The 8349-nt window shown below is 49.6% G+C and overlaps 1 long non-coding RNA gene across 3 annotated transcripts; it reads left to right on the top strand.

Moving 5' to 3' along the window:
• Positions 1 to 243: 243 nt before the first annotated feature.
• LOC114232934 (uncharacterized) lies at positions 244 to 3160 on the top strand. 3 transcript variants are annotated; one of them, XR_003619049.2, is made up of 5 exons: positions 244 to 1008; positions 1256 to 1364; positions 1795 to 1920; positions 2514 to 2608; positions 2841 to 3160. It is a non-coding gene; the product is annotated as an uncharacterized LOC114232934 (long non-coding RNA). The 3 variants fall into 3 exon arrangements; XR_008558748.1 differs by having other exon boundaries at positions 2773 to 3160; XR_008558749.1 differs by having other exon boundaries at positions 2274 to 2608.
• Positions 3161 to 8349: the final 5189 nt, after the last annotated feature.

Genomic DNA, 8349 nt, shown 5'->3' with positions numbered 1-8349 from the left:
CAGTCCTTCCCTTGTGATATAATTTCACTTTGTATCTCTCAGCAAACTCATTTTCCATGGATGGTAATGCCTTCAGACAGCACCTGTCTGAGTTACCACAAGGTGTGGATTAGTGGAATTGAAGTGAAGGAGGGTGGGAGTCACCAGAACTCAGTGGGTGTGAAGAATTATGACATCTCAGTGGGGCAGGAACACCCGAGGTCTCTCAGGACATTCCATCCAAGGGTCTGACTCCCCATCCAGACTTCTTCCATCCTCTGCTCCGTCTTCCTACCAGCGGGGAATTCCCTCTCTCTAAGGAGAGTCTTCCCATTCAGACAAACCCTCAGTCTTCCCTTCAGCAGGGCTGAAGTCTGACTACCTCAGGTCTACATGGAGTCCCAGAACAGTCCTCCCCTCTGACATCCCTTCAGAGCTGTTTCTTCTCTAGAATAAATCTTCCCTGTTCCTTCATCCTTCCTCACAGAGCAGCGTTCCCTGCTGCTCACCAGAATGCCTTCTCCAGATCTCCTCCAGGAAACCAGAGGTTCTAGGATTCAGCTGTGACCTGGCCAAGTGGCTTTCTTCTGAGCACCCAGAGCGCTTAGGAGAGCTGTGACCTCAGACAGCAGGGGCCAGGGTCTCCGGGCTTTGAGAAAACTCTTGGGCCAGAGGCAGCAGAAAGGGCTCACACCAGTAAGATTTGAAAAGCACATGAGCCTGACCAGTGACTGCACCCTCAGATTTGAAAAGGAGGCTCTGTCTCAGGGGTGGGGTGGGGTGGGGAAGCAGAGGAGAGTCAGGAACCACAAAAGCACAGACAGTGGTGGTTTCGGAGAGGCTCCCGGAGAGCTCTGGAGGACGTGAGAGCAGAGGGGACCTGGGTCCTGTAACAGAGAGCCCTGGCAGGTGGCAAGATCCCAAGGAAGGGAAATGGCTTCATAGAATGTTCCAGCAGCAAGGTCTTAGCCAGCCTTGCAGAGATTTCGCACACACCAAAATGGCCCCGAAGAATAAGACTTACCTGTGGTAAGCCACTTCCCCCACCCAGATCATTTCTCCCAGGAGCAGTGGAGGAGGGGGCAGGATCTCTGGCTTGAAGAAAGCTCTTAGGCCATAAGGCAGCAGAAAGGGCCCACCCCAATGATCCTGGGTGGGGGTGGGGTGGGGAGCAGGGGAGAGTCGGGAGCCACAAGAACCTGGGATGTTTTCATGGAAGTGGGGGCCTCCTCCCTCTCACAAGATAGGAGGCACTGCCCATCCCCTCATTTTACAGGACCTTCCAGCCTGGCTGACCAGTCTGGCCTCACCCTGCCCTCATCCCCTGCAGCCTGCACAGCGGGGCTGTGGTCCAAGGGGGCAAGAAAGCACCGACAGCTGCTCCTGTGAGTCTGCTAGAGGCACCTGGCCAACACTTCTTCCTTTTCTGCCCTGGCTGTCCCTCCTCCACTCACGGGAGTGGGAAGACAATGATTTCACTTCCAGATCCAGCTCCCTTCTCCTGTCCCTCTGTTTGCCTTACAGAGAGAGGACTCAGGACCTCAGAGTAGAGCCAGTGACCCTTTCCAACTCACCCCTCATACAACTTGTGATCAGCCACTTGTACACAGAGCCATTGGCTCACGTGACCCCTTTGGGGGTCTGAAAAAGAGGCCTCTCTGGGCTGAGCAGCCCCGTGATCTTATGATGGGTTAAGTGGAGGGTGGGTGACTCAGGCTTTGCTCACCCCTTGGGCCGGGCACCCCTATTCAGTGAACAATGTGCACCACCTAGGGCAGCTGTGACTACAGACATGGCCTTACTTGCATCTCACAGGCAGCCTTGTGAGGCAGGCGGGTCTGATGTTGATGTCTCCATTTGGATGAGGAGGAGACTGAGGCCCAGAGACGTGTCAAGATCACACAGCCGTAAATGGGGGCACCAGTGCTCACCAAGTACTTTGTATGTCCCGCCTCTATCTCTGTCAGTAGGACACAGCCCATGGGACCAGTCCCCAAATTGCTGCTCTTTGGCTCCCAGCCAACCACTCTAGCCAACCCTGCTCCCACCCGTACTGTGAAATGCTTTTTTTCACATGTCTGAGCCCATTTTCCTGCCTTAATAAGCAAAATGTCATGAATTGGTTTTTCCCCTGGAGATTCGTTGAGGGACCCTCAATTGGCCCTGTGGGTATTGCCATTCTGCTCAATGTGTTTGACCCCAGGAGTCTCAGGCCACCTGGGGGTGTGGGGTGATTTGACCATCCATTCACAATAGCTTTCAGTTATTGTTTCCTTTTTCCCTTTCTCCTAAAGAGGACTTGCAATAAGCATGAGCTAATTGAAAGATACATTTGGAGGCATCAATGAGGCCTTCCTGTAGTTCAGTGGTGACTGAAGACCTGCAGGCACCCCATCTGCTGTTCTCTGCAGTCCTTCCAGCTTCCCTCTCCCGGGCCCCATCAGCTGTCTGGCCTTTCAGGCTCATGCATACAGAGCGAGCTCCTCTGCCTACCACACGCTGTCATCCTTTGCTCCCACCCCACCCTACCCCAGATGCTTCCTGACACTTCAAGTTCCATCATTAACTGAACTGCACGTGCAAAACTACACCCAAGGAGCCTTGGCCACACCTGGACTTGCTTTAGATGGTAAGATTCTGGACTTTGAGCTGATGTTTTAACGGGATAGACTTTGGGGGGCCTTGGGAAGGAATGAGTGTATTTTTGCATATGGTAGAGTCTTGCCTGATGGCGGCCCAGGGAAGCACTGTGGAAGTTAGCCTTTTGCCTTCTGATATTCACACCTTTAGTAGTCTCCTCCCACACTGAATTAAGACTGTGACAAATGGAACACAGTAGAAGTGATAGTGTGTGATTTCAGGGACACGTCATAAAAGCCTTGCGGCCTCCACCTGGGTCTGTTGAACCCCTTGCATGGGGGAAGCCAGCAGCCCTGCCATGCAGATACTCAGGCAGCCTTGTGGAGACACCCGCATGGAGAGGAACTGAGTCCTGGCACCAAAAGCCACTGAGCCACCTTGGAAGTGGATCCTCAAGCCCTCAGATGAGTACAGCCCAATCGACATCTGACTGCAGCCTCATGCGAGACCCCAAGCTAGACCTGCCTCGCCAAGCCACTCCTGAGTTCCTGAACCACAGACACCGTGGGAGGTAATAAATGATTCCTGTTGTTTTAAGCCACCAAGTTTTGCATGACCTTCCAGCAGTATTTGATCCCTAATACATCATCACCCACTATCAGAGGCTCCAATTTTTTAATCTCTCTTAAATGAAGCACAGAGAGGTTGAATAGTGGTCCCAAGCCACACAGCAGAGCTCCTAAGCTTTGAATAACTACATATCTATGCTCCCATATATCTGCTCGACCCCTCTTACCTAGCTCTCTCCTTTCTGGGCCATATCTTCCTTTAGCCCACCCCCACCCCATCATCACCTCTTTTGGAAACAAACTCATTCCCCCCTTTCTCAAATCCTTTATGCTCAAAAACCAACCCCCTAAAACGTGGAAATGGTAACCAGCCGCTCATGAGCTAATATGGCCAATTTGTGACAGATAAAGTTTGTAGCTATATTTGCCAGTGGGTTCTCATGTGGTAGGCTGGTTTAGAAACCACCATAACGCTACGAGACATATACTTGTTGGCTTTATCTTAAGCTTGTTGGATTGGCTCAAAGAAAGGAGAGTCCTGGCCAAAAAAGCAAGAGCTTAATTAAGGATAAGATCCATAATGTGACTGTGAAATCTCAGTTTCGACAGTTAACCTCCTGAGTGTGGTTTTCATAAACCCCTTTTGAGCTTTCGCTGCAGAAACACAGCCCTAGAAGATGGGAGGGAATGTGAACACGAGGCCTCGGATCATCCCGCCTCTGCTCCACTTGGCCCAGAAACCCTTCCCTCTCCCTGGAGTGAGAGACCCCACCACCGAAGGGGAAGTGCCAAGGCCGGGCCCTGTGACACCCGCCATGCCTGCTTCCCCACATTCCTCCTCCCCCACATTACCCAATCACAGGCCGTGTGTAACTTCCCCCGCCTCGGAGCTGTTTGAGAAGCAGGGGGTTGCATCTAATTCACACCAGTGCTCATGAGGGTCCCACGGAACCTGAGGCTGGCAGGAGAAGATGCTTGGTGACATCTGAGAAACTGGACATCATCAAAGCTACGCAGAGGGACAGTAGACTCATGGTCCCAAGAGTTAAGGGATTCCATTAACTTGAATTCCCCAAGAAGAATGTCTCAGTTGGGTTAAACTTAGCCGGCTGGGGACAGGCAGGCAGAGCAAATAGTGTGTGGAATGAAAAATACATAGCAAAGCCCTTCGGATACTTTAGCCATTTGAGGAAGGGCTGGAGCGGGGATTTGCAGCAGAGCCATGCACGTTCTCTTGGGAAACATTCCCAACAGCCAGGCTTAATTTCCCCAGGGAGTGACCCGGTGCTGCCCTGCGAAGCCTCTGTAAGGGTTGGCCCTTGCCTGCCTTTTCTCTTCTGCTCCCTTTGGAGCACCTCTTTCTCCAACCGTTCGCAGCAATGATCAAAGCAATGATGGCCTGACAGTGTGGCTTTGAACCATTATAGATGACTGCTTTTTCTCAACAGGCCCCATGTTTTGACACTCCCAAGCAGACTCATTTGGCAGGGACACCGTTTCCTCATTGAAAGCCTGGGCTCTGCACAAGATGAATCAGGAGCTTTTAGTCCAGGCTCGGGGAGGGTGGGGGTAACGCAAACACACGCTCTACCGGTAAGGACACTTCGAGGAACCAGTGACAGGACACCCAACTCATCAGGCTTGAGCAAAAATAATTTTTGGAACATATTCCTGAAAAGTCCAAGATGACTCTAGCTTCAGATGCCACTTGATTCAGGGTTTCACATTGTCACCAGTGATCTGTGTTGGTTCATTTCTCAGTCCTCTCTTCTGCTTGTCTTCATTTTCAGGCTCTAAGTTGTGGTAAGATAGCTGTCAGCAGCTCCAAGCCTCACCTTCCCAGATTCACACTCAACAGAAAAGAGTTTTGTCTCCCCCAGTTATGAGAAACAAACTCATGGGTCTGGCTGCCATTGGCCCAGATTGGGTCATGTGTCTATCCCGGAACCAATCACTACAGCCAAGAGAGTGGGGCTACACTGATTGGCTAATCCTAGGTCACATGGTCCCAAGGTCAACTTAGGTCATATTATCCTATTCTAATACATGGAAGGGTAGGAAGGACAGGTTGTTCCCTAAAGGAGATAGGGGGTGCTGGTCCCAGGAGGAGGGTAAAGAGATCATGAGCTGTAATAAAGACAAGCATCCATCACCCAGCTGAAGAGAGCACCATGTTACCAGTGGCCCACAATCCCTGCTACATGGCTGAATAGTCCTTGGAACATTCACATCACTACAGCAGTTGTGAGGAAGTACGAATTTTTTAATTCTATTAAAGTATTTAGACGTGTTTTTCCTGATAAAGAGGTTGAAGAGTCCCAGCACCATGAACCATGTGGACATTTGTTTGTTGCCACCCAGGACCCAGGTGCTCCTCCCCGGAGCCCTAGTTTCTGTCTGGGGATAGTGATTCAAGAAGGTGAACTCGAACTTCACTCCACCCAGGGGTGAAGCCAGTGAGCACTTTGCTTCCTTTGCCCACCAGGATTGGTCCAGAGGTGAGCATGTGACCTGAGCTAGTCCAATTAGGATGAATCTTAAGACTCAGCTGGTAATGCTAAGGTGCTCCTTCTCTTTGGCAGGATCTGAATGAAAAGCATGTGGGGAGCTGCGGGCGCCATCTTGGGAACTGAAGCTGACTTAGGAAAAAGCATTTAGGACAGCAAAGAGTGGGGCTGGATAGAGATGGTGGTGTCTGACTCCAAATTCAGAGGTTTTCTCATCGAATCCCAGACCAACAGATTGACGGGAGGGCTTCTGAAGCATGTGCTTCTATGGGGCACAGTGGCAGGCATGGACACCAAGCCCTTCCCTCTGGTCCTGGCTCTGCCATTTACTTGCCGAGTCACCTTGGACACGTATTTTCACCTGTTGGGGCCTCAGTGGTGCCCAACAGACCCGAGACTATAGATAAATGAACAGCATTAGCTAGCACAGTGGTGCTGCCTGCCTGCAGGGGTCACCACTGAGAAGGAAAAGCTGAAAGGAGGGGCGTGGGGCCCCCACTCTCAAGGATCATATTCCCACTGCAGAGCCCCCACAGGCCTCCGGGGGAAATGGGGATGGGCGCTCCTGAGGCTGAGGGAGCCTCCAACAAAGCCAGAACCCTGTCAGGGTGGAGCCCAGAGCTGGAACCTCCTGCGCCTGTGTAAAAGGCTTCATTTATCTTTCTCGGTTCTCTTTGGCCAAGGGAGACGACAGGAGAATGTTTTACTTACTTTTTTTTTTTTTTAAAGAAAATTTTCCATTATGGAAATGGCATGTGTTTACTTTTAAAAAATCCAGCTACAGGGATCTATAACTTTTGGGGGAGAAGACTTCACAGGGTCAGTACTGACCCTCCTGTGTTTCTCTAGCCACTTGACTCTTCCCTCCTTCAGGGGAGCATGCTCCTTTTAGCAGAATAGAAATCTTGCTGGCCATTGGCTACAGTCCAGACATTGGGCTGAGCATGAACCTGGAAGCTGCAGGGTGCCGAGTAGGGAAGAGATCTGGCTCTGTCACTAGTATACGCTGTGTGAGCTTGGACCACATGTGATCTTGGGTGAGTTACAAAACCCACGCTAGTCCTGGCCCGGTGGCTCAGTTGGTTGGAGCGTTGTCCTGTACACCAAAGGGTTGTTGGTTTGATTCCTGGTCAGGGCATGTACCTAGGTTATGGGTTTGATCCCCCATTGGGGTGGGTGCAGGAGACAACTAATTGATGTTTCTCTCTCACATTGATGTTTCTCTCCCTCCCTCTCTGCTCCTTTCTCTCTTTCTCTAAAAGCAATAAAAACATATCCTCAGTTGAGGATTAAAAAAAGCACAGCCCTGGTCGGTAGTTCAGTGGTTAGAGCACCATCCTGTGAACGGAAGGGTTGCCAGTTCGATTCCTGTCAAGGGAAAGTACCTGGGTTGCAGGTTCTACCCCAGGCCCGGTCAGGGCATGTATGGGAGGCGACCGATCATTATATCTCTTTCACATTCATATATCTTTCTCTCTCTCCCCACTCCCCTCTACTCTCTCTAAAAAATTAATGGAAAAAAATATCGAGTGAGGATTAAACACACACACACAACCACACACACACACACACACACACACACACACAACCACACACACACACACACACACACACACACACACACACACACACACATCACTTCCCTCTACCACAATTTCCTGATTTGATGAATAGGGATTAGAAATACCTAGAGTTGTGAGGACTTTATCACACAAGACTAACAGCCCCTGGCACATAGTAAGTGCTTAACAAAAATGTAGGTTGCTATTATTCTCCAGAAGTAACTCATTTTTACCAACTGGACCATGATGAACAAATGGTCACAGATATACACAAAGTATAAATGATCAGACATGAGATCAGTGCTTTTTTTTGTTTGCTGTTCTGCCCCAAGTTCATCTTACCCAATGTTGGAATCCCTGGAGCCACCTGGGATTCTCCAAAGGACCCAATGAGGTTGATGTCCCTGGGTCTTTCTGTTCTAGAAGGTTCCAATGCTGTTATGAAGTTCAGTACCATCTGTGACCTCCTCTCCACGTCCAGATTTAGCTAGAATTTATCCATCTAAGAAAAAGGACAGTGCCTGATATATTTGAAGAATTTTTGTCCCTGCCTTCATGGTTTTTTGTTTGTTTGTTTGGTTGGTTGGTTTTATGGTCCTCTCCTGGGTCTTTGGGCTTGTTTCTAAGACATACACCCAGATTAGGCTGGTAAAGTCAGTACCTGCACCATAATCAATCATGTGATCACCACCGTCATCATGAATATCATTCCCATCAATGTCACCATCTAATCTAAACCATCATCATCACCACCTATTCTTGGCAGCACCATCACATCACCATAACCACCCCATTACCAATGTTATCTTTGCCATTTTCATTTTAATCTCTACTATCATCATCATTAGACTCTCTCTCCCATAATCATCTTTACACCTCCATGATCATCTGCTCAGGTCAGTCAGAACCCTTTGGTAGCAAGAGACAGAAACCCAAGTCAACTAGCTTAAGTGGGGGGAGGAGGAGAGAATTATAGTTCACACACCCAAATTGAAAAGGGCAAGACCTTCAATTCTAAGGATGACTATGCTCAAGAGACTCAAACATCCAAACACCAACAGGTTGCTTTCTTTCTCTTCGTCTCTTATCTCTGCTTCTCTCTGCTATTCATTTAATTCTCTCCATTTATAGTCAAACCTCAGTCCATGTGAG

The sequence above is a fragment of the Eptesicus fuscus genome, chromosome 17, assembly GCF_027574615.1.
Source record: "Eptesicus fuscus isolate TK198812 chromosome 17, DD_ASM_mEF_20220401, whole genome shotgun sequence".
NCBI lineage: Eukaryota > Metazoa > Chordata > Mammalia > Chiroptera > Vespertilionidae > Eptesicus > Eptesicus fuscus.
The sequence above is the reverse complement of the archived record's forward strand: the minus strand, read 5'-3'. Positions and strand labels throughout refer to the sequence as shown.